The sequence below is a fragment of the Hyperolius riggenbachi genome, chromosome 4, assembly GCF_040937935.1.
Source record: "Hyperolius riggenbachi isolate aHypRig1 chromosome 4, aHypRig1.pri, whole genome shotgun sequence".
NCBI classification, from domain to species: domain Eukaryota; kingdom Metazoa; phylum Chordata; class Amphibia; order Anura; family Hyperoliidae; genus Hyperolius; species Hyperolius riggenbachi.
The window spans coordinates 50,773,146-50,795,685 of record NC_090649.1 but is presented as its reverse complement, the minus strand read 5'-3'; the positions used below and the strand labels follow the sequence as shown (position 1 = coordinate 50,795,685).

Genomic DNA, 22,540 nt, shown 5'->3' with positions numbered 1-22,540 from the left:
TAGGAAATGAATGATTGGCATGAATGAGAGTTTAACATCCAATATTACCCCTTAAGCAACCTCCTTGAGAAGCCAAGTTTTTAGAGGATCTTATCAAGCTTTAATATAATTTCAGACAGAGAAACCTGTACCATTGATAGAACTTGCCATTTACCAGGTACTCAATGACAGCAGGTAGATTCTGAAAAGTGGTGTGCCGTACGAAGCTACTCATTGTGCATCTCCATAGCGAATGTCAAAGGGGATGTAGCTCAGTGGTAGAGCGCATGCTTTGCATGTATGAGGCCCCGGGTTCAATCCCCGGCATCTCCAGCTTTTCTTCTACAAACTGCTAAGGCCCCCTTCCGCTACTGGATCCCATACCGGAAGCGCCAATGTTTCCTGCTGCAGATGCTTAGTGAGGTGTCAACAATTCTGACTTTAATGCAAACTCTTATTGTTCGTGAAATGAAAGGTTCCACCTATTTTGTGGGAAAAAAATTGTCCCTTAGCCAAATGCGGATATACTGAAAATTTTTAAAAATGATCCGTAACATCACTTTCCAACTTAAACAGCTGCTAATTACCATTTTCTGCTGTAGGAGATAAAGGCCTGCTGAGGTACCACGACACTGCTGACAGCATTGGGGGATGTAGCTCAGAGGTAGAGCGCATGCTTCGCATGTATGAGGCCCTGGGTTCAATCCCTGGCATCTCCAGCTTTTCTTCTACAAACTGCAAAGTCCCCCTTGCGCTAATGGATCCCATACCGGAAGCGCCAATGTTTCCTGTTACAGATGCTTAGTGAGGTGTCAATATTTCTGACTTTCATGCAAACGCTATGCACCTTGGAATAGAGCCAATAAAATGCACTTCAGCCTCGTACACACTATGCAATTTCCCGCCAGATAGATGGGTCGAATAGATCAGGTCCGATCTGATTGCCGATCGTTTTTCTGATCGATTTGCATTGAAGTGATCAGAAAATCGATCGGAAATCCGATCGGATCTGTCGAAGATTATCTATCGACCCATCTGTCTGATGGGAAATTGCATGGTGTGTACCAGACTTTTTCTTTTAGGCCACACAGGAGGATGATTTAAGATTCAATGCAGGATTTAATCCAGGCCTTTGCAAGCAATTAAGCAGCATCAAGAGTCAGGAAGTGATGGAGGAGATAAAGATGACAAGAAGAGGTTAGGAAATGAATGATTGGCATGAATGAGAGTTTAACATCCAATATTACCCCTTAAGCAACCTGCTTGAGAAGCCAAGTTTTTAGAGGATCTTATCAAGCTTTAATATAATTTCAGGCAGAGAAACCTGTACCATTGATAGAACTTGCCATTTACCAGGTACTCAATGACAGCAGGTAGATTCTGAAAAGTGGTGTGCCGTACGAATCTACTCATTGTGCATCTCCATAGCGAACGTCAAAGGGGATGTAGCTCAGTGGTAGAGCGCATGCCTTGCATGTATGAGGCCCCGGGTTCAATCCCCGGCATCTCCAGCTTTTCTTCTACAAACTGCTAAGGCCCCCTTCCGCTACTGGATCCCATACCGGAAGCGCCAATGTTTCCTGCTGCAGATGCTTAGTGAGGTGTCAACAATTCTGACTTTAATGCAAACTCTTATTGTTCGTGAAATAAAAGGTTCCACCTATTTTGTGGGAAAAAAATTGTCCCTTAGCCAAATGCGGATATACTGAAAAATTTTAAAAATGATCCGTAACATCACTTTCCAACTTAAACAGCTGCTAATTACCATTTTCTGCTGTAGGAGATAAAGGCCTGCTGAGGTACCACGACGCTGCTGACAGCATTGGGGGATGTAGCTCAGAGGTAGAGCGCATGCTTTGCATGTATGAGGCCCCGGGTTCAATCCCCGGCATCTCCAGCTTTTCTTCTACAAACTGCAAAGTCCCCCTTGCGCTAATGGATGCCATACCGGAAGCGCCAATGTTTCCTGTTACAGATGCTTAGTGAGGTGTCAATATTTCTGACTTTCATGCAAACGCTATGCACCTTGGAATAGAGCCAATAAAATGCACTTCAGACTCGTACACACTATGCAATTTCCCGCCAGATAGATGGGTCGAATAGATCAGGTCCGATCTGATTGCCGATCGTTTTTCTGATCGATTTGCATTGAAGTGATCAGAAAATCGATCGGAAATCCGATCGGATCTGTCGAAGATTATCTATCGACCCATCTGTCTGATGGGAAATTGCATGGTGTGTACCAGACTTTTTCTTTTAGGCCACACAGGAGGATGATTTAAGATTCAATGCAGGATTTAATCCAGGCCTTTGCAAGCAATTAAGCAGCATCAAGAGTCAGGAAGTGATGGAGGAGATAAAGATGACAAGAAGAGGTTAGGAAATGAATGATTGGCATGAATGAGAGTTTAACATCCAATATTACCCCTTAAGCAACCTGCTTGAGAAGCCAAGTTTTTAGAGGATCTTATCAAGCTTTAATATAATTTCAGGCAGAGAAACCTGTACCATTGATAGAACTTGCCATTTACCAGGTACTCAATGACAGCAGGTAGATTCTGAAAAGTGGTGTGCCGTACGAATCTACTCATTGTGCATCTCCATAGCGAACGTCAAAGGGGATGTAGCTCAGTGGTAGAGCGCATGCTTTGCATGTATGAGGCCCCGGGTTCAATCCCTGGCATCTCCAGCTTTTCTTCTACAAACTGCTAAGGCCCCCTTCCGCTACTGGATCCCATACCGGAAGCGCCAATGTTTCCTGCTGCAGATGCTTAGTGAGGTGTCAACAATTCTGACTTTAATGCAAACTCTTATTGTTCGTGAAATAAAAGGTTCCACCTATTTTGTGGGAAAAAAATTGTCCCTTAGCCAAATGCGGATATACTGAAAAATTTTAAAAATGATCCGTAACATCACTTTCCAACTTAAACAGCTGCTAATTACCATTTTCTGCTGTAGGAGATAAAGGCCTGCTGAGGTACCACGACGCTACTGACAGCATTGGGGGATGTAGCTCAGAGGTAGAGCGCATGCTTCGCATGTATGAGGCCCCGGGTTCAATCCCCGGCATCTCCAGCTTTTCTTCTACAAACTGCAAAGTCCCCCTTGCGCTAATGGATGCCATACCGGAAGCGCCAATGTTTCCTGTTACAGATGCTTAGTGAGGTGTCAATATTTCTGACTTTCATGCAAACGCTATGCACCTTGGAATAGAGCCAATAAAATGCACTTCAGCCTCGTACACACTATGCAATTTCCCGCCAGATAGATGGGTCGAATAGATCAGGTCCGATCTGATTTCCGATCGTTTTTCTGATCAATTTGCATTGAAGTGATCAGAAAATCGATCGGAAATCCGATCGAATCTGTCGAAGATTATCTATCGACCCAGCTGTCTGATGGGAAATTGCATGGTGTGTACCAGACTTTTTCTTTTAGGCCACACAGGAGGATGATTTAAGATTCAATGCAGGATTTAATCCAGGCCTTTGCAAGCAATTAAGCAGCATCAAGAGTCAGGAAGTGATGGAGGAGATAAAGATGACAAGAAGAGGTTAGGAAATGAATGATTGGCATGAATGAGAGTTTAACATCCAATATTACCCCTTAAGCAACCTCCTTGAGAAGCCAAGTTTTTAGAGGATCTTATCAAGCTTTAATATAATTTCAGGCAGAGAAACCTGTACCATTGATAGAACTTGCCATTTACCAGGTACTCAATGACAGCAGGTAGATTCTGAAAAGTGGTGTGCCGTACGAATCTACTCATTGTGCATCTCCATAGCGAACGTCAAAGGGGATGTAGCTCAGTGGTAGAGCGCATGCTTTGCATGTATGAGGCCCCGGGTTCAATCCCCGGCATCTCCAGCTTTTCTTCTACAAACTGCTAAGGCCCCCTTCCGCTACTGGATCCCATACCGGAAGCGCCAATGTTTCCTGCTGCAGATGCTTAGTGAGGTGTCAACAATTCTGACTTTAATGCAAACTCTTATTGTTCGTGAAATAAAAGGTTCCACCTATTTTGTGGGAAAAAAATTGTCCCTTAGCCAAATGCGGATATACTGAAAAATTTTAAAAATGATCCGTAACATCACTTTCCAACTTAAACAGCTGCTAATTACCATTTTCTGCTGTAGGAGATAAAGGCCTGCTGAGGTACCACGACGCTGCTGACAGCATTGGGGGATGTAGCTCAGAGGTAGAGCGCATGCTTCGCCTGTATGAGGCCCCGGGTTCAATCCCCGGCATCTCCAGCTTTTCTTCTACAAACTGCAAAGTCCCCCTTGCGCTAATGGATGCCATACCGGAAGCGCCAATGTTTCCTGTTACAGATGCTTAGTGAGGTGTCAATATTTCTGACTTTCATGCAAACGCTATGCACCTTGGAATAGAGCCAATAAAATGCACTTCAGCCTCGTACACACTATGCAATTTCCCGCCAGATAGATGGGTCGAATAGATCAGGTCCGATCTGATTGCCGATCGTTTTTCTGATCGATTTGCATTGAAGTGATCAGAAAATCGATCGGAAATCCGATCGGATCTGTCGAAGATTATCTATCGACCCATCTGTCTGATGGGAAATTGCATGGTGTGTACCAGACTTTTTCTTTTAGGCCACACAGGAGGATGATTTAAGATTCAATGCAGGATTTAATCCAGGCCTTTGCAAGCAATTAAGCAGCATCAAGAGTCAGGAAGTGATGGAGGAGATAAAGATGACAAGAAGAGGTTAGGAAATGAATGATTGGCATGAATGAGAGTTTAACATCCAATATTACCCCTTAAGCAACCTGCTTGAGAAGCCAAGTTTTTAGAGGATCTTATCAAGCTTTAATATAATTTCAGGCAGAGAAACCTGTACCATTGATAGAACTTGCCATTTACCAGGTACTCAATGACAGCAGGTAGATTCTGAAAAGTGGTGTGCCGTACGAATCTACTCATTGTGCATCTCCATAGCGAACGTCAAAGGGGATGTAGCTCAGTGGTAGAGCGCATGCTTTGCATGTATGAGGCCCCGGGTTCAATCCCCGGCATCTCCAGCTTTTCTTCTACAAACTGCTAAGGCCCCCTTCCGCTACTGGATCCCATACCGGAAGCGCCAATGTTTCCTGCTGCAGATGCTTAGTGAGGTGTCAACAATTCTGACTTTAATGCAAACTCTTATTGTTCGTGAAATAAAAGGTTCCACCTATTTTGTGGGAAAAAAATTGTCCCTTAGCCAAATGCGGATATACTGAAAAATTTTAAAAATGATCCGTAACATCACTTTCCAACTTAAACAGCTGCTAATTACCATTTTCTGCTGTAGGAGATAAAGGCCTGCTGAGGTACCACGAAGTTGCTGACAGCATTGGGGGATGTAGCTCAGAGGTAGAGCGCATGCTTCGCATGTATGAGGCCCCGGGTTCAATCCCCGGCATCTCCAGCTTTTCTTCTACAAACTGCAAAGTCCCCCTTGCGCTAATGGATCCCATACCGGAAGCGCCAATGTTTCCTGTTACAGATGCTTAGTGAGGTGTCAATATTTCTGACTTTCATCCAAACGCTATGCACCTTGGAATAGAGCCAATAAAATGCACTTCAGCCTCGTACACACTATGCAATTTCCCGCCAGATAGATGGGTCGAATAGATCAGGTCCGATCTGATTGCCGATCGTTTTTCTGATCGATTTGCATTGAAGTGATCAGAAAATCGATCGGAAATCCGATCGGATCTGTCGAAGATTATCTATCGACCCATCTGTCTGATGGGAAATTGCATGGTGTGTACCAGACTTTTTCTTTTAGGCCACACAGGAGGATGATTTAAGATTCAATGCAGGATTTAATCCAGGCCTTTGCAAGCAATTAAGCAGCATCAAGAGTCAGGAAGTGATGGAGGAGATAAAGATGACAAGAAGAGGTTAGGAAATGAATGATTGGCATGAATGAGAGTTTAACATCCAATATTACCCCTTAAGCAACCTGCTTGAGAAGCCAAGTTTTTAGAGGATCTTATCAAGCTTTAATATAATTTCAGGCAGAGAAACCTGTACCATTGATAGAACTTGCCATTTACCAGGTACTCAATGACAGCAGGTAGATTCTGAAAAGTGGTGTGCCGTACGAATCTACTCATTGTGCATCTCCATAGCGAACGTCAAAGGGGATGTAGCTCAGTGGTAGAGCGCATGCTTTGCATGTATGAGCCCCCGGGTTCAATCCCTGGCATCTCCAGCTTTTCTTCTACAAACTGCTAAGGCCCCCTTCCGCTACTGGATCCCATACCGGAAGCGCCAATGTTTCCTGCTGCAGATGCTTAGTGAGGTGTCAACAATTCTGACTTTAATGCAAACTCTTATTGTTCGTGAAATAAAAGGTTCCACCTATTTTGTGGGAAAAAAATTGTCCCTTAGCCAAATGCGGATATACTGAAAAATTTTAAAAATGATCCGTAACATCACTTTCCAACTTAAACAGCTGCTAATTACCATTTTCTGCTGTAGGAGATAAAGGCCTGCTGAGGTACCACGACGCTGCTGACAGCATTGGGGGATGTAGCTCAGAGGTAGAGCGCATGCTTCGCATGTATGAGGCCCCGGGTTCAATCCCCGGCATCTCCAGCTTTTCTTCTACAAACTGCAAAGTCCCCCTTGCGCTAATGGATGCCATACCGGAAGCGCCAATGTTTCCTGTTACAGATGCTTAGTGAGGTGTCAATATTTCTGACTTTAATGCAAACGCTATGCACCTTGGAATAGAGCCAATAAAATGCACTTCAGCCTCGTACACACTATGCAATTTCCCGCCAGATAGATGGGTCGAATAGATCAGGTCCGATCTGATTGCCGATCGTTTTTCTGATCGATTTGCATTGAAGTGATCAGAAAATCGATCGGAAATCCGATCGGATCTGTCGAAGATTATCTATCGACCCATCTGTCTGATGGGAAATTGCATGGTGTGTACCAGACTTTTTCTTTTAGGCCACACAGGAGGATGATTTAAGATTCAATGCAGGATTTAATCCAGGCCTTTGCAAGCAATTAAGCAGCATCAAGAGTCAGGAAGTGATGGAGGAGATAAAGATGACAAGAAGAGGTTAGGAAATGAATGATTGGCATGAATGAGAGTTTAACATCCAATATTACCCCTTAAGCAACCTGCTTGAGAAGCCAAGTTTTTAGAGGATCTTATCAAGCTTTAATATAATTTCAGGCAGAGAAACCTGTACCATTGATAGAACTTGCCATTTACCAGGTACTCAATGACAGCAGGTAGATTCTGAAAAGTGGTGTGCCGTACGAATCTACTCATTGTGCATCTCCATAGCGAACGTCAAAGGGGATGTAGCTCAGTGGTAGAGCGCATGCTTTGCATGTATGAGGCCCCGGGTTCAATCCCCGGCATCTCCAGCTTTTCTTCTACTAACTGCTAAGGCCCCCTTCCGCTACTGGATCCCATACCGGAAGCGCCAATGTTTCCTGCTGCAGATGCTTAGTGAGGTGTCAACAATTCTGACTTTAATGCAAACTCTTATTGTTCGTGAAATGAAAGGTTCCACCTATTTTGTGGGAAAAAAAATTGTCCCTTAGCCAAATGCGGATATACTGAAAAATTTTAAAAATGATCCGTAACATCACTTTCCAACTTAAACAGCTGCTAATTACCATTTTCTGCTGTAGGAGATAAAGGCCTGCTGAGGTACCACGACACTGCTGACAGCATTGGGGGATGTAGCTCAGAGGTAGAGCGCATGCTTTGCATGTATGAGGCCCCGGGTTCAATCCCTGGCATCTCCAGCTTTTCTTCTACAAACTGCAAAGTCCCCCTTGCGCTAATGGATCCCATACCGGAAGCGCCAATGTTTCCTGTTACAGATGCTTAGTGAGGTGTCAATATTTCTGACTTTCATGCAAACGCTATGCACCTTGGAATAGAGCCAATAAAATGCACTTCAGCCTCGTACACACTATGCAATTTCCCGCCAGATAGATGGGTCGAATAGATCAGGTCCGATCTGATTTCCGATCGTTTTTCTGATCGATTTGCATTGTAGTGATCAGAAAATCGATCGGAAATCCGATCGAATCTGTCGAAGATTATCTATCGACCCATCTGTCTGATGGGAAATTGCATGGTGTGTACCAGACTTTTTCTTTTAGGCCACACAGGAGGATGATTTAAGATTCAATGCAGGATTTAATCCAGGCCTTTGCAAGCAATTAAGCAGCATCAAGAGTCAGGAAGTGATGGAGGAGATAAAGATGACAAGAAGAGGTTAGGAAATGAATGATTGGCATGAATGAGAGTTTAACATCCAATATTACCCCTTAAGCAACCTCCTTGAGAAGCCAAGTTTTTAGAGGATCTTATCAAGCTTTAATATAATTTCAGGCAGAGAAACCTGTACCATTGATAGAACTTGCCATTTACCAGGTACTCAATGACAGCAGGTAGATTCTGAAAAGTGGTGTGCCGTACGAATCTACTCATTGTGCATCTCCATAGCGAACGTCAAAGGGGATGTAGCTCAGTGGTAGAGCGCATGCTTTGCATGTATGAGGCCCCGGGTTCAATCCCCGGCATCTCCAGCTTTTCTTCTACAAACTGCTAAGGCCCCCTTCCGCTACTGGATCCCATACCGGAAGCGCCAATGTTTCCTGCTGCAGATGCTTAGTGAGGTGTCAACAATTCTGACTTTAATGCAAACTCTTATTGTTCGTGAAATGAAAGGTTCCACCTATTTTGTGGGAAAAAAATTGTCCCTTAGCCAAATGCGGATATACTGAAAAATTTTAAAAATGATCCGTAACATCACTTTCCAACTTAAACAGCTGCTAATTACCATTTTCTGCTGTAGGAGATAAAGGCCTGCTGAGGTACCACGACACTGCTGACAGCATTGGGGGATGTAGCTCAGAGGTAGAGCGCATGCTTCGCATGTATGAGGCCCTGGGTTCAATCCCCGGCATCTCCAGCTTTTCTTCTACAAACTGCAAAGTCCCCCTTGCGCTAATGGATCCCATACCGGAAGCGCCAATGTTTCCTGTTACAGATGCTTAGTGAGGTGTCAATATTTCTGACTTTCATGCAAACGCTATGCACCTTGGAATAGAGCCAATAAAATGCACTTCAGCCTCGTACACACTATGCAATTTCCCGCCAGATAGATGGGTCGAATAGATCAGGTCCGATCTGATTTCCGATCGTTTTTCTGATCGATTTGCATTGAAGTGATCAGAAAATCGATCGGAAATCCGATCGGATCTGTCGAAGATTATCTATCGACCCATCTGTCTGATGGGAATTTGCATGGTGTGTACCAGACTTTTTCTTTTAGGCCACACAGGAGGATGATTTAAGATTCAATGCAGGATTTAATCCAGGCCTTTGCAAGCAATTAAGCAGCATCAAGAGTCAGGAAGTGATGGAGGAGATAAAGATGACAAGAAGAGGTTAGGAAATGAATGATTGGCATGAATGAGAGTTTACCATCCAATATTACCCCTTAAGCAACCTGCTTGAGAAGCCAAGTTTTTAGAGGATCTTATCAAGCTTTAATATAATTTCAGGCAGAGAAACCTGTACCATTGATAGAACTTGCCATTTACCAGGTACTCAATGACAGCAGGTAGATTCTGAAAAGTGGTGTGCCGTACGAATCTACTCATTGTGCATCTCCATAGCGAACGTCAAAGGGGATGTAGCTCAGTGGTAGAGCGCATGCTTTGCATGTATGAGGCCCCGGGTTCAATCCCCGGCATCTCCAGCTTTTCTTCTACAAACTGCTAAGGCCCCCTTCCGCTACTGGATCCCATACCGGAAGCGCCAATGTTTCCTGCTGCAGATGCTTAGTGAGGTGTCAACAATTCTGACTTTAATGCAAACTCTTATTGTTCGTGAAATAAAAGGTTCCACCTATTTTGTGGGAAAAAAATTGTCCCTTAGCCAAATGCGGATATACTGAAAAATTTTAAAAATGATCCGTAACATCACTTTCCAACTTAAACAGCTGCTAATTACCATTTTCTGCTGTAGGAGATAAAGGCCTGCTGAGGTACCACGACGCTACTGACAGCATTGGGGGATGTAGCTCAGAGGTAGAGCGCATGCTTCGCATGTATGAGGCCCCGGGTTCAATCCCCGGCATCTCCAGCTTTTCTTCTACAAACTGCAAAGTCCCCCTTGCGCTAATGGATGCCATACCGGAAGCGCCAATGTTTCCTGTTACAGATGCTTAGTGAGGTGTCAATATTTCTGACTTTAATGCAAACGCTATGCACCTTGGAATAGAGCCAATAAAATGCACTTCAGCCTCGTACACACTATGCAATTTCCCGCCAGATAGATGGGTCGAATAGATCAGGTCCGATCTGATTGCCGATCGTTTTTCTGATCGATTTGCATTGAAGTGATCAGAAAATCGATCGGAAATCCGATCGGATCTGTCGAAGATTATCTATCGACCCATCTGTCTGATGGGAAATTGCATGGTGTGTACCAGACTTTTTCTTTTAGGCCACACAGGAGGATGATTTAAGATTCAATGCAGGATTTAATCCAGGCCTTTGCAAGCAATTAAGCAGCATCAAGAGTCAGGAAGTGATGGAGGAGATAAAGATGACAAGAAGAGGTTAGGAAATGAATGATTGGCATGAATGAGAGTTTAACATCCAATATTACCCCTTAAGCAACCTGCTTGAGAAGCCAAGTTTTTAGAGGATCTTATCAAGCTTTAATATAATTTCAGGCAGAGAAACCTGTACCATTGATAGAACTTGCCATTTACCAGGTACTCAATGACAGCAGGTAGATTCTGAAAAGTGGTGTGCCGTACGAATCTACTCATTGTGCATCTCCATAGCGAACGTCAAAGGGGATGTAGCTCAGTGGTAGAGCGCATGCTTTGCATGTATGAGGCCCCGGGTTCAATCCCCGGCATCTCCAGCTTTTCTTCTACTAACTGCTAAGGCCCCCTTCCGCTACTGGATCCCATACCGGAAGCGCCAATGTTTCCTGCTGCAGATGCTTAGTGAGGTGTCAACAATTCTGACTTTAATGCAAACTCTTATTGTTCGTGAAATGAAAGGTTCCACCTATTTTGTGGGAAAAAAAATTGTCCCTTAGCCAAATGCGGATATACTGAAAAATTTTAAAAATGATCCGTAACATCACTTTCCAACTTAAACAGCTGCTAATTACCATTTTCTGCTGTAGGAGATAAAGGCCTGCTGAGGTACCACGACACTGCTGACAGCATTGGGGGATGTAGCTCAGAGGTAGAGCGCATGCTTTGCATGTATGAGGCCCCGGGTTCAATCCCTGGCATCTCCAGCTTTTCTTCTACAAACTGCAAAGTCCCCCTTGCGCTAATGGATCCCATACCGGAAGCGCCAATGTTTCCTGTTACAGATGCTTAGTGAGGTGTCAATATTTCTGACTTTCATGCAAACGCTATGCACCTTGGAATAGAGCCAATAAAATGCACTTCAGCCTCGTACACACTATGCAATTTCCCGCCAGATAGATGGGTCGAATAGATCAGGTCCGATCTGATTTCCGATCGTTTTTCTGATCAATTTGCATTGTAGTGATCAGAAAATCGATCGGAAATCCGATCGAATCTGTCGAAGATTATCTATCGACCCATCTGTCTGATGGGAAATTGCATGGTGTGTACCAGACTTTTTCTTTTAGGCCACACAGGAGGATGATTTAAGATTCAATGCAGGATTTAATCCAGGCCTTTGCAAGCAATTAAGCAGCATCAAGAGTCAGGAAGTGATGGAGGAGATAAAGATGACAAGAAGAGGTTAGGAAATGAATGATTGGCATGAATGAGAGTTTAACATCCAATATTACCCCTTAAGCAACCTCCTTGAGAAGCCAAGTTTTTAGAGGATCTTATCAAGCTTTAATATAATTTCAGGCAGAGAAACCTGTACCATTGATAGAACTTGCCATTTACCAGGTACTCAATGACAGCAGGTAGATTCTGAAAAGTGGTGTGCCGTACGAATCTACTCATTGTGCATCTCCATAGCGAACGTCAAAGGGGATGTAGCTCAGTGGTAGAGCGCATGCTTTGCATGTATGAGGCCCCGGGTTCAATCCCCGGCATCTCCAGCTTTTCTTCTACAAACTGCTAAGGCCCCCTTCCGCTACTGGATCCCATACCGGAAGCGCCAATGTTTCCTGCTGCAGATGCTTAGTGAGGTGTCAACAATTCTGACTTTAATGCAAACTCTTATTGTTCGTGAAATGAAAGGTTCCACCTATTTTGTGGGAAAAAAATTGTCCCTTAGCCAAATGCGGATATACTGAAAAATTTTAAAAATGATCCGTAACATCACTTTCCAACTTAAACAGCTGCTAATTACCATTTTCTGCTGTAGGAGATAAAGGCCTGCTGAGGTACCACGACACTGCTGACAGCATTGGGGGATGTAGCTCAGAGGTAGAGCGCATGCTTCGCATGTATGAGGCCCTGGGTTCAATCCCCGGCATCTCCAGCTTTTCTTCTACAAACTGCAAAGTCCCCCTTGCGCTAATGGATCCCATACCGGAAGCGCCAATGTTTCCTGTTACAGATGCTTAGTGAGGTGTCAATATTTCTGACTTTCATGCAAACGCTATGCACCTTGGAATAGAGCCAATAAAATGCACTTCAGCCTCGTACACACTATGCAATTTCCCGCCAGATAGATGGGTCGAATAGATCAGGTCCGATCTGATTTCCGATCGTTTTTCTGATCGATTTGCATTGAAGTGATCAGAAAATCGATCGGAAATCCGATCGGATCTGTCGAAGATTATCTATCGACCCATCTGTCTGATGGGAATTTGCATGGTGTGTACCAGACTTTTTCTTTTAGGCCACACAGGAGGATGATTTAAGATTCAATGCAGGATTTAATCCAGGCCTTTGCAAGCAATTAAGCAGCATCAAGAGTCAGGAAGTGATGGAGGAGATAAAGATGACAAGAAGAGGTTAGGAAATGAATGATTGGCATGAATGAGAGTTTAACATCCAATATTACCCCTTAAGCAACCTGCTTGAGAAGCCAAGTTTTTAGAGGATCTTATCAAGCTTTAATATAATTTCAGGCAGAGAAACCTGTACCATTGATAGAACTTGCCATTTACCAGGTACTCAATGACAGCAGGTAGATTCTGAAAAGTGGTGTGCCGTACGAATCTACTCATTGTGCATCTCCATAGCGAACGTCAAAGGGGATGTAGCTCAGTGGTAGAGCGCATGCTTTGCATGTATGAGGCCCCGGGTTCAATCCCCGGCATCTCCAGCTTTTCTTCTACAAACTGCTAAGGCCCCCTTCCGCTACTGGATCCCATACCGGAAGCGCCAATGTTTCCTGCTGCAGATGCTTAGTGAGGTGTCAACAATTCTGACTTTAATGCAAACTCTTATTGTTCGTGAAATAAAAGGTTCCACCTATTTTGTGGGAAAAAAATTGTCCCTTAGCCAAATGCGGATATACTGAAAAATTTTAAAAATGATCCGTAACATCACTTTCCAACTTAAACAGCTGCTAATTACCATTTTCTGCTGTAGGAGATAAAGGCCTGCTGAGGTACCACGACGCTACTGACAGCATTGGGGGATGTAGCTCAGAGGTAGAGCGCATGCTTCGCATGTATGAGGCCCCGGGTTCAATCCCCGGCATCTCCAGCTTTTCTTCTACAAACTGCAAAGTCCCCCTTGCGCTAATGGATGCCATACCGGAAGCGCCAATGTTTCCTGTTACAGATGCTTAGTGAGGTGTCAATATTTCTGACTTTAATGCAAACGCTATGCACCTTGGAATAGAGCCAATAAAATGCACTTCAGCCTCGTACACACTATGCAATTTCCCGCCAGATAGATGGGTCGAATAGATCAGGTCCGATCTGATTGCCGATCGTTTTTCTGATCGATTTGCATTGAAGTGATCAGAAAATCGATCGGAAATCCGATCGGATCTGTCGAAGATTATCTATCGACCCATCTGTCTGATGGGAAATTGCATGGTGTGTACCAGACTTTTTCTTTTAGGCCACACAGGAGGATGATTTAAGATTCAATGCAGGATTTAATCCAGGCCTTTGCAAGCAATTAAGCAGCATCAAGAGTCAGGAAGTGATGGAGGAGATAAAGATGACAAGAAGAGGTTAGGAAATGAATGATTGGCATGAATGAGAGTTTAACATCCAATATTACCCCTTAAGCAACCTGCTTGAGAAGCCAAGTTTTTAGAGGATCTTATCAAGCTTTAATATAATTTCAGGCAGAGAAACCTGTACCATTGATAGAACTTGCCATTTACCAGGTACTCAATGACAGCAGGTAGATTCTGAAAAGTGGTGTGCCGTACGAATCTACTCATTGTGCATCTCCATAGCGAACGTCAAAGGGGATGTAGCTCAGTGGTAGAGCGCATGCTTTGCATGTATGAGGCCCCGGGTTCAATCCCCGGCATCTCCAGCTTTTCTTCTACTAACTGCTAAGGCCCCCTTCCGCTACTGGATCCCATACCGGAAGCGCCAATGTTTCCTGCTGCAGATGCTTAGTGAGGTGTCAACAATTCTGACTTTAATGCAAACTCTTATTGTTCGTGAAATGAAAGGTTCCACCTATTTTGTGGGAAAAAAAATTGTCCCTTAGCCAAATGCGGATATACTGAAAAATTTTAAAAATGATCCGTAACATCACTTTCCAACTTAAACAGCTGCTAATTACCATTTTCTGCTGTAGGAGATAAAGGCCTGCTGAGGTACCACGACACTGCTGACAGCATTGGGGGATGTAGCTCAGAGGTAGAGCGCATGCTTTGCATGTATGAGGCCCCGGGTTCAATCCCTGGCATCTCCAGCTTTTCTTCTACAAACTGCAAAGTCCCCCTTGCGCTAATGGATCCCATACCGGAAGCGCCAATGTTTCCTGTTACAGATGCTTAGTGAGGTGTCAATATTTCTGACTTTCATGCAAACGCTATGCACCTTGGAATAGAGCCAATAAAATGCACTTCAGCCTCGTACACACTATGCAATTTCCCGCCAGATAGATGGGTCGAATAGATCAGGTCCGATCTGATTTCCGATCGTTTTTCTGATCAATTTGCATTGTAGTGATCAGAAAATCGATCGGAAATCCGATCGAATCTGTCGAAGATTATCTATCGACCCATCTGTCTGATGGGAAATTGCATGGTGTGTACCAGACTTTTTCTTTTAGGCCACACAGGAGGATGATTTAAGATTCAATGCAGGATTTAATCCAGGCCTTTGCAAGCAATTAAGCAGCATCAAGAGTCAGGAAGTGATGGAGGAGATAAAGATGACAAGAAGAGGTTAGGAAATGAATGATTGGCATGAATGAGAGTTTAACATCCAATATTACCCCTTAAGCAACCTGCTTGAGAAGCCAAGTTTTTAGAGGATCTTATCAAGCTTTAATATAATTTCAGGCAGAGAAACCTGTACCATTGATAGAACTTGCCATTTACCAGGTACTCAATGACAGCAGGTAGATTCTGAAAAGTGGTGTGCCGTACGAATCTACTCATTGTGCATCTCCATAGCGAACGTCAAAGGGGATGTAGCTCAGTGGTAGAGCGCATGCTTTGCATGTATGAGGCCCCGGGTTCAATCCCCGGCATCTCCAGCTTTTCTTCTACTAACTGCTAAGGCCCCCTTCCGCTACTGGATCCCATACCGGAAGCGCCAATGTTTCCTGCTGCAGATGCTTAGTGAGGTGTCAACAATTCTGACTTTAATGCAAACTCTTATTGTTCGTGAAATGAAAGGTTCCACCTATTTTGTGGGAAAAAAAATTGTCCCTTAGCCAAATGCGGATATACTGAAAAATTTTAAAAATGATCCGTAACATCACTTTCCAACTTAAACAGCTGCTAATTACCATTTTCTGCTGTAGGAGATAAAGGCCTGCTGAGGTACCACGACACTGCTGACAGCATTGGGGGATGTAGCTCAGAGGTAGAGCGCATGCTTTGCATGTATGAGGCCCCGGGTTCAATCCCTGGCATCTCCAGCTTTTCTTCTACAAACTGCAAAGTCCCCCTTGCGCTAATGGATCCCATACCGGAAGCGCCAATGTTTCCTGTTACAGATGCTTAGTGAGGTGTCAATATTTCTGACTTTCATGCAAACGCTATGCACCTTGGAATAGAGCCAATAAAATGCACTTCAGCCTCGTACACACTATGCAATTTCCCGCCAGATAGATGGGTCGAATAGATCAGGTCCGATCTGATTTCCGATCGTTTTTCTGATCAATTTGCATTGTAGTGATCAGAAAATCGATCGGAAATCCGATCGAATCTGTCGAAGATTATCTATCGACCCATCTGTCTGATGGGAAATTGCATGGTGTGTACCAGACTTTTTCTTTTAGGCCACACAGGAGGATGATTTAAGATTCAATGCAGGATTTAATCCAGGCCTTTGCAAGCAATTAAGCAGCATCAAGAGTCAGGAAGTGATGGAGGAGATAAAGATGACAAGAAGAGGTTAGGAAATGAATGATTGGCATGAATGAGAGTTTAACATCCAATATTACCCCTTAAGCAACCTCCTTGAGAAGCCAAGTTTTTAGAGGATCTTATCAAGCTTTAATATAATTTCAGGCAGAGAAACCTGTACCATTGATAGAACTTGCCATTTACCAGGTACTCAATGACAGCAGGTAGATTCTGAAAAGTGGTGTGCCGTACGAATCTACTCATTGTGCATCTCCATAGCGAACGTCAAAGGGGATGTAGCTCAGTGGTAGAGCGCATGCTTTGCATGTATGAGGCCCCGGGTTCAATCCCCGGCATCTCCAGCTTTTCTTCTACAAACTGCTAAGGCCCCCTTCCGCTACTGGATCCCATACCGGAAGCGCCAATGTTTCCTGCTGCAGATGCTTAGTGAGGTGTCAACAATTCTGACTTTAATGCAAACTCTTATTGTTCGTGAAATGAAAGGTTCCACCTATTTTGTGGGAAAAAAATTGTCCCTTAGCCAAATGCGGATATACTGAAAAATTTTAAAAATGATCCGTAACATCACTTTCCAACTTAAACAGCTGCTAATTACCATTTTCTGCTGTAGGAGATAAAGGCCTGCTGAGGTACCACGACACTGCTGACAGCATTGGGGGATGTAGCTCAGAGGTAGAGCGCATGCTTCGCATGTATGAGGCCCTGGGTTCAATCCCCGGCATCTCCAGCTTTTCTTCTACAAACTGCAAAGTCCCCCTTGCGCTAATGGATCCCATACCGGAAGCGCCAATGTTTCCTGTTACAGATGCTTAGTGAGGTGTCAATATTTCTGACTTTCATGCAAACGCTATGCACCTTGGAATAGAGCCAATAAAATGCACTTCAGCCTCGTACACACTATGCAATTTCCCGCCAGATAGATGGGTCGAATAGATCAGGTCCGATCTGATTTCCGATCGTTTTTCTGATCGATTTGCATTGAAGTGATCAGAAAATCGATCGGAAATCCGATCGGATCTGTCGAAGATTATCTATCGACCCATCTGTCTGATGGGAATTTGCATGGTGTGTACCAGACTTTTTCTTTTAGGCCACACAGGAGGATGATTTAAGATTCAATGCAGGATTTAATCCAGGCCTTTGCAAGCAATTAAGCAGCATCAAGAGTCAGGAAGTGATGGAGGAGATAAAGATGACAAGAAGAGGTTAGGAAATGAATGATTGGCATGAATGAGAGTTTAACATCCAATATTACCCCTTAAGCAACCTGCTTGAGAAGCCAAGTTTTTAGAGGATCTTATCAAGCTTTAATATAATTTCAGGCAGAGAAACCTGTACCATTGATAGAACTTGCCATTTACCAGGTACTCAATGACAGCAGGTAGATTCTGAAAAGTGGTGTGCCGTACGAATCTACTCATTGTGCATCTCCATAGCGAACGTCAAAGGGGATGTAGCTCAGTGGTAGAGCGCATGCTTTGCATGTATGAGGCCCCGGGTTCAATCCCCGGCATCTCCAGCTTTTCTTCTACAAACTGCTAAGGCCCCCTTCCGCTACTGGATCCCATACCGGAAGCGCCAATGTTTCCTGCTGCAGATGCTTAGTGAGGTGTCAACAATTCTGACTTTAATGCAAACTCTTATTGTTCGTGAAATAAAAGGTTCCACCTATTTTGTGGGAAAAAAATTGTCCCTTAGCCAAATGCGGATATACTGAAAAATTTTAAAAATGATCCGTAACATCACTTTCCAACTTAAACAGCTGCTAATTACCATTTTCTGCTGTAGGAGATAAAGGCCTGCTGAGGTACCACGACGCTACTGACAGCATTGGGGGATGTAGCTCAGAGGTAGAGCGCATGCTTCGCATGTATGAGGCCCCGGGTTCAATCCCCGGCATCTCCAGCTTTTCTTCTACAAACTGCAAAGTCCCCCTTGCGCTAATGGATGCCATACCGGAAGCGCCAATGTTTCCTGTTACAGATGCTTAGTGAGGTGTCAATATTTCTGACTTTAATGCAAACGCTATGCACCTTGGAATAGAGCCAATAAAATGCACTTCAGCCTCGTACACACTATGCAATTTCCCGCCAGATAGATGGGTCGAATAGATCAGGTCCGATCTGATTGCCGATCGTTTTTCTGATCGATTTGCATTGAAGTGATCAGAAAATCGATCGGAAATCCGATCGGATCTGTCGAAGATTATCTATCGACCCATCTGTCTGATGGGAAATTGCATGGTGTGTACCAGACTTTTTCTTTTAGGCCACACAGGAGGATGATTTAAGATTCAATGCAGGATTTAATCCAGGCCTTTGCAAGCAATTAAGCAGCATCAAGAGTCAGGAAGTGATGGAGGAGATAAAGATGACAAGAAGAGGTTAGGAAATGAATGATTGGCATGAATGAGAGTTTAACATCCAATATTACCCCTTAAGCAACCTGCTTGAGAAGCCAAGTTTTTAGAGGATCTTATCAAGCTTTAATATAATTTCAGGCAGAGAAACCTGTACCATTGATAGAACTTGCCATTTACCAGGTACTCAATGACAGCAGGTAGATTCTGAAAAGTGGTGTGCCGTACGAATCTACTCATTGTGCATCTCCATAGCGAACGTCAAAGGGGATGTAGCTCAGTGGTAGAGCGCATGCTTTGCATGTATGAGGCCCCGGGTTCAATCCCCGGCATCTCCAGCTTTTCTTCTACTAACTGCTAAGGCCCCCTTCCGCTACTGGATCCCATACCGGAAGCGCCAATGTTTCCTGCTGCAGATGCTTAGTGAGGTGTCAACAATTCTGACTTTAATGCAAACTCTTATTGTTCGTGAAATGAAAGGTTCCACCTATTTTGTGGGAAAAAAAATTGTCCCTTAGCCAAATGCGGATATACTGAAAAATTTTAAAAATGATCCGTAACATCACTTTCCAACTTAAACAGCTGCTAATTACCATTTTCTGCTGTAGGAGATAAAGGCCTGCTGAGGTACCACGACACTGCTGACAGCATTGGGGGATGTAGCTCAGAGGTAGAGCGCATGCTTTGCATGTATGAGGCCCCGGGTTCAATCCCTGGCATCTCCAGCTTTTCTTCTACAAACTGCAAAGTCCCCCTTGCGCTAATGGATCCCATACCGGAAGCGCCAATGTTTCCTGTTACAGATGCTTAGTGAGGTGTCAATATTTCTGACTTTCATGCAAACGCTATGCACCTTGGAATAGAGCCAATAAAATGCACTTCAGCCTCGTACACACTATGCAATTTCCCGCCAGATAGATGGGTCGAATAGATCAGGTCCGATCTGATTTCCGATCGTTTTTCTGATCAATTTGCATTGTAGTGATCAGAAAATCGATCGGAAATCCGATCGAATCTGTCGAAGATTATCTATCGACCCATCTGTCTGATGGGAAATTGCATGGTGTGTACCAGACTTTTTCTTTTAGGCCACACAGGAGGATGATTTAAGATTCAATGCAGGATTTAATCCAGGCCTTTGCAAGCAATTAAGCAGCATCAAGAGTCAGGAAGTGATGGAGGAGATAAAGATGACAAGAAGAGGTTAGGAAATGAATGATTGGCATGAATGAGAGTTTAACATCCAATATTACCCCTTAAGCAACCTCCTTGAGAAGCCAAGTTTTTAGAGGATCTTATCAAGCTTTAATATAATTTCAGGCAGAGAAACCTGTACCATTGATAGAACTTGCCATTTACCAGGTACTCAATGACAGCAGGTAGATTCTGAAAAGTGGTGTGCCGTACGAATCTACTCATTGTGCATCTCCATAGCGAACGTCAAAGGGGATGTAGCTCAGTGGTAGAGCGCATGCTTTGCATGTATGAGGCCCCGGGTTCAATCCCCGGCATCTCCAGCTTTTCTTCTACAAACTGCTAAGGCCCCCTTCCGCTACTGGATCCCATACCGGAAGCGCCAATGTTTCCTGCTGCAGATGCTTAGTGAGGTGTCAACAATTCTGACTTTAATGCAAACTCTTATTGTTCGTGAAATGAAAGGTTCCACCTATTTTGTGGGAAAAAAATTGTCCCTTAGCCAAATGCGGATATACTGAAAAATTTTAAAAATGATCCGTAACATCACTTTCCAACTTAAACAGCTGCTAATTACCATTTTCTGCTGTAGGAGATAAAGGCCTGCTGAGGTACCACGACACTGCTGACAGCATTGGGGGATGTAGCTCAGAGGTAGAGCGCATGCTTCGCATGTATGAGGCCCTGGGTTCAATCCCCGGCATCTCCAGCTTTTCTTCTACAAACTGCAAAGTCCCCCTTGCGCTAATGGATCCCATACCGGAAGCGCCAATGTTTCCTGTTACAGATGCTTAGTGAGGTGTCAATATTTCTGACTTTCATGCAAACGCTATGCACCTTGGAATAGAGCCAATAAAATGCACTTCAGCCTCGTACACACTATGCAATTTCCCGCCAGATAGATGGGTCGAATAGATCAGGTCCGATCTGATTTCCGATCGTTTTTCTGATCGATTTGCATTGAAGTGATCAGAAAATCGATCGGAAATCCGATCGGATCTGTCGAAGATTATCTATCGACCCATCTGTCTGATGGGAATTTGCATGGTGTGTACCAGACTTTTTCTTTTAGGCCACACAGGAGGATGATTTAAGATTCAATGCAGGATTTAATCCAGGCCTTTGCAAGCAATTAAGCAGCATCAAGAGTCAGGAAGTGATGGAGGAGATAAAGATGACAAGAAGAGGTTAGGAAATGAATGATTGGCATGAATGAGAGTTTAACATCCAATATTACCCCTTAAGCAACCTGCTTGAGAAGCCAAGTTTTTAGAGGATCTTATCAAGCTTTAATATAATTTCAGGCAGAGAAACCTGTACCATTGATAGAACTTGCCATTTACCAGGTACTCAATGACAGCAGGTAGATTCTGAAAAGTGGTGTGCCGTACGAATCTACTCATTGTGCATCTCCATAGCGAACGTCAAAGGGGATGTAGCTCAGTGGTAGAGCGCATGCTTTGCATGTATGAGCCCCCGGGTTCAATCCCTGGCATCTCCAGCTTTTCTTCTACAAACTGCTAAGGCCCCCTTCCGCTACTGGATCCCATACCGGAAGCGCCAATGTTTCCTGCTGCAGATGCTTAGTGAGGTGTCAACAATTCTGACTTTAATGCAAACTCTTATTGTTCGTGAAATAAAAGGTTCCACCTATTTTGTGGGAAAAAAATTGTCCCTTAGCCAAATGCGGATATACTGAAAAATTTTAAAAATGATCCGTAACATCACTTTCCAACTTAAACAGCTGCTAATTACCATTTTCTGCTGTAGGAGATAAAGGCCTGCTGAGGTACCACGACGCTGCTGACAGCATTGGGGGATGTAGCTCAGAGGTAGAGCGCATGCTTCGCATGTATGAGGCCCCGGGTTCAATCCCCGGCATCTCCAGCTTTTCTTCTACAAACTGCAAAGTCCCCCTTGCGCTAATGGATGCCATACCGGAAGCGCCAATGTTTCCTGTTACAGATGCTTAGTGAGGTGTCAATATTTCTGACTTTAATGCAAACGCTATGCACCTTGGAATAGAGCCAATAAAATGCACTTCAGCCTCGTACACACTATGCAATTTCCCGCCAGATAGATGGGTCGAATAGATCAGGTCCGATCTGATTGCCGATCGTTTTTCTGATCGATTTGCATTGAAGTGATCAGAAAATCGATCGGAAATCCGATCGGATCTGTCGAAGATTATCTATCGACCCATCTGTCTGATGGGAAATTGCATGGTGTGTACCAGACTTTTTCTTTTAGGCCACACAGGAGGATGATTTAAGATTCAATGCAGGATTTAATCCAGGCCTTTGCAAGCAATTAAGCAGCATCAAGAGTCAGGAAGTGATGGAGGAGATAAAGATGACAAGAAGAGGTTAGGAAATGAATGATTGGCATGAATGAGAGTTTAACATCCAATATTACCCCTTAAGCAACCTGCTTGAGAAGCCAAGTTTTTAGAGGATCTTATCAAGCTTTAATATAATTTCAGGCAGAGAAACCTGTACCATTGATAGAACTTGCCATTTA

At 43.9% G+C, this 22,540-nt stretch overlaps 38 non-coding genes across 38 annotated transcripts; all 38 read left to right on the top strand.

Annotated features, from left to right (window-relative positions):
• Positions 1-240: 240 nt before the first annotated feature.
• On the top strand, positions 241-312 carry TRNAA-UGC (transfer RNA alanine (anticodon UGC)). The gene has a single exon. It is a non-coding gene; the product is annotated as a tRNA-Ala (tRNA).
• A 314-nt stretch (positions 313-626) lies between these two features.
• TRNAA-CGC (transfer RNA alanine (anticodon CGC)) lies at positions 627-698 on the top strand. The gene has a single exon. It is a non-coding gene; the product is annotated as a tRNA-Ala (tRNA).
• Positions 699-1,418: 720 nt separating this feature from the next.
• Positions 1,419-1,490, top strand: TRNAA-UGC (transfer RNA alanine (anticodon UGC)). Its single transcript has one exon. It is a non-coding gene; the product is annotated as a tRNA-Ala (tRNA).
• A 314-nt stretch (positions 1,491-1,804) lies between these two features.
• TRNAA-UGC (transfer RNA alanine (anticodon UGC)) lies at positions 1,805-1,876 on the top strand. The gene has a single exon. It is a non-coding gene; the product is annotated as a tRNA-Ala (tRNA).
• Positions 1,877-2,596: 720 nt separating this feature from the next.
• On the top strand, positions 2,597-2,668 carry TRNAA-UGC (transfer RNA alanine (anticodon UGC)). Its single transcript has one exon. It is a non-coding gene; the product is annotated as a tRNA-Ala (tRNA).
• A 314-nt stretch (positions 2,669-2,982) lies between these two features.
• TRNAA-CGC (transfer RNA alanine (anticodon CGC)) lies at positions 2,983-3,054 on the top strand. Its single transcript has one exon. It is a non-coding gene; the product is annotated as a tRNA-Ala (tRNA).
• A 720-nt stretch (positions 3,055-3,774) lies between these two features.
• On the top strand, positions 3,775-3,846 carry TRNAA-UGC (transfer RNA alanine (anticodon UGC)). Its single transcript has one exon. It is a non-coding gene; the product is annotated as a tRNA-Ala (tRNA).
• A 314-nt stretch (positions 3,847-4,160) lies between these two features.
• TRNAA-CGC (transfer RNA alanine (anticodon CGC)) lies at positions 4,161-4,232 on the top strand. Its single transcript has one exon. It is a non-coding gene; the product is annotated as a tRNA-Ala (tRNA).
• Positions 4,233-4,952: 720 nt separating this feature from the next.
• On the top strand, positions 4,953-5,024 carry TRNAA-UGC (transfer RNA alanine (anticodon UGC)). Its single transcript has one exon. It is a non-coding gene; the product is annotated as a tRNA-Ala (tRNA).
• A 314-nt stretch (positions 5,025-5,338) lies between these two features.
• TRNAA-CGC (transfer RNA alanine (anticodon CGC)) lies at positions 5,339-5,410 on the top strand. The gene has a single exon. It is a non-coding gene; the product is annotated as a tRNA-Ala (tRNA).
• A 720-nt stretch (positions 5,411-6,130) lies between these two features.
• Positions 6,131-6,202, top strand: TRNAA-UGC (transfer RNA alanine (anticodon UGC)). Its single transcript has one exon. It is a non-coding gene; the product is annotated as a tRNA-Ala (tRNA).
• Positions 6,203-6,516: 314 nt separating this feature from the next.
• TRNAA-CGC (transfer RNA alanine (anticodon CGC)) lies at positions 6,517-6,588 on the top strand. The gene has a single exon. It is a non-coding gene; the product is annotated as a tRNA-Ala (tRNA).
• A 720-nt stretch (positions 6,589-7,308) lies between these two features.
• TRNAA-UGC (transfer RNA alanine (anticodon UGC)) lies at positions 7,309-7,380 on the top strand. Its single transcript has one exon. It is a non-coding gene; the product is annotated as a tRNA-Ala (tRNA).
• A 315-nt stretch (positions 7,381-7,695) lies between these two features.
• Positions 7,696-7,767, top strand: TRNAA-UGC (transfer RNA alanine (anticodon UGC)). Its single transcript has one exon. It is a non-coding gene; the product is annotated as a tRNA-Ala (tRNA).
• A 720-nt stretch (positions 7,768-8,487) lies between these two features.
• Positions 8,488-8,559, top strand: TRNAA-UGC (transfer RNA alanine (anticodon UGC)). Its single transcript has one exon. It is a non-coding gene; the product is annotated as a tRNA-Ala (tRNA).
• A 314-nt stretch (positions 8,560-8,873) lies between these two features.
• On the top strand, positions 8,874-8,945 carry TRNAA-CGC (transfer RNA alanine (anticodon CGC)). Its single transcript has one exon. It is a non-coding gene; the product is annotated as a tRNA-Ala (tRNA).
• A 720-nt stretch (positions 8,946-9,665) lies between these two features.
• Positions 9,666-9,737, top strand: TRNAA-UGC (transfer RNA alanine (anticodon UGC)). The gene has a single exon. It is a non-coding gene; the product is annotated as a tRNA-Ala (tRNA).
• Positions 9,738-10,051: 314 nt separating this feature from the next.
• TRNAA-CGC (transfer RNA alanine (anticodon CGC)) lies at positions 10,052-10,123 on the top strand. Its single transcript has one exon. It is a non-coding gene; the product is annotated as a tRNA-Ala (tRNA).
• Positions 10,124-10,843: 720 nt separating this feature from the next.
• On the top strand, positions 10,844-10,915 carry TRNAA-UGC (transfer RNA alanine (anticodon UGC)). The gene has a single exon. It is a non-coding gene; the product is annotated as a tRNA-Ala (tRNA).
• Positions 10,916-11,230: 315 nt separating this feature from the next.
• Positions 11,231-11,302, top strand: TRNAA-UGC (transfer RNA alanine (anticodon UGC)). Its single transcript has one exon. It is a non-coding gene; the product is annotated as a tRNA-Ala (tRNA).
• Positions 11,303-12,022: 720 nt separating this feature from the next.
• Positions 12,023-12,094, top strand: TRNAA-UGC (transfer RNA alanine (anticodon UGC)). Its single transcript has one exon. It is a non-coding gene; the product is annotated as a tRNA-Ala (tRNA).
• Positions 12,095-12,408: 314 nt separating this feature from the next.
• TRNAA-CGC (transfer RNA alanine (anticodon CGC)) lies at positions 12,409-12,480 on the top strand. The gene has a single exon. It is a non-coding gene; the product is annotated as a tRNA-Ala (tRNA).
• A 720-nt stretch (positions 12,481-13,200) lies between these two features.
• TRNAA-UGC (transfer RNA alanine (anticodon UGC)) lies at positions 13,201-13,272 on the top strand. The gene has a single exon. It is a non-coding gene; the product is annotated as a tRNA-Ala (tRNA).
• A 314-nt stretch (positions 13,273-13,586) lies between these two features.
• Positions 13,587-13,658, top strand: TRNAA-CGC (transfer RNA alanine (anticodon CGC)). The gene has a single exon. It is a non-coding gene; the product is annotated as a tRNA-Ala (tRNA).
• Positions 13,659-14,378: 720 nt separating this feature from the next.
• On the top strand, positions 14,379-14,450 carry TRNAA-UGC (transfer RNA alanine (anticodon UGC)). Its single transcript has one exon. It is a non-coding gene; the product is annotated as a tRNA-Ala (tRNA).
• Positions 14,451-14,765: 315 nt separating this feature from the next.
• On the top strand, positions 14,766-14,837 carry TRNAA-UGC (transfer RNA alanine (anticodon UGC)). The gene has a single exon. It is a non-coding gene; the product is annotated as a tRNA-Ala (tRNA).
• Positions 14,838-15,557: 720 nt separating this feature from the next.
• TRNAA-UGC (transfer RNA alanine (anticodon UGC)) lies at positions 15,558-15,629 on the top strand. The gene has a single exon. It is a non-coding gene; the product is annotated as a tRNA-Ala (tRNA).
• A 315-nt stretch (positions 15,630-15,944) lies between these two features.
• Positions 15,945-16,016, top strand: TRNAA-UGC (transfer RNA alanine (anticodon UGC)). The gene has a single exon. It is a non-coding gene; the product is annotated as a tRNA-Ala (tRNA).
• A 720-nt stretch (positions 16,017-16,736) lies between these two features.
• Positions 16,737-16,808, top strand: TRNAA-UGC (transfer RNA alanine (anticodon UGC)). The gene has a single exon. It is a non-coding gene; the product is annotated as a tRNA-Ala (tRNA).
• Positions 16,809-17,122: 314 nt separating this feature from the next.
• Positions 17,123-17,194, top strand: TRNAA-CGC (transfer RNA alanine (anticodon CGC)). Its single transcript has one exon. It is a non-coding gene; the product is annotated as a tRNA-Ala (tRNA).
• Positions 17,195-17,914: 720 nt separating this feature from the next.
• Positions 17,915-17,986, top strand: TRNAA-UGC (transfer RNA alanine (anticodon UGC)). Its single transcript has one exon. It is a non-coding gene; the product is annotated as a tRNA-Ala (tRNA).
• A 314-nt stretch (positions 17,987-18,300) lies between these two features.
• Positions 18,301-18,372, top strand: TRNAA-CGC (transfer RNA alanine (anticodon CGC)). Its single transcript has one exon. It is a non-coding gene; the product is annotated as a tRNA-Ala (tRNA).
• Positions 18,373-19,092: 720 nt separating this feature from the next.
• TRNAA-UGC (transfer RNA alanine (anticodon UGC)) lies at positions 19,093-19,164 on the top strand. Its single transcript has one exon. It is a non-coding gene; the product is annotated as a tRNA-Ala (tRNA).
• A 315-nt stretch (positions 19,165-19,479) lies between these two features.
• Positions 19,480-19,551, top strand: TRNAA-UGC (transfer RNA alanine (anticodon UGC)). Its single transcript has one exon. It is a non-coding gene; the product is annotated as a tRNA-Ala (tRNA).
• A 720-nt stretch (positions 19,552-20,271) lies between these two features.
• TRNAA-UGC (transfer RNA alanine (anticodon UGC)) lies at positions 20,272-20,343 on the top strand. Its single transcript has one exon. It is a non-coding gene; the product is annotated as a tRNA-Ala (tRNA).
• A 314-nt stretch (positions 20,344-20,657) lies between these two features.
• TRNAA-CGC (transfer RNA alanine (anticodon CGC)) lies at positions 20,658-20,729 on the top strand. The gene has a single exon. It is a non-coding gene; the product is annotated as a tRNA-Ala (tRNA).
• A 720-nt stretch (positions 20,730-21,449) lies between these two features.
• TRNAA-UGC (transfer RNA alanine (anticodon UGC)) lies at positions 21,450-21,521 on the top strand. Its single transcript has one exon. It is a non-coding gene; the product is annotated as a tRNA-Ala (tRNA).
• Positions 21,522-21,835: 314 nt separating this feature from the next.
• TRNAA-CGC (transfer RNA alanine (anticodon CGC)) lies at positions 21,836-21,907 on the top strand. The gene has a single exon. It is a non-coding gene; the product is annotated as a tRNA-Ala (tRNA).
• The last annotated feature ends 633 nt before the right edge of the window (positions 21,908-22,540 follow it).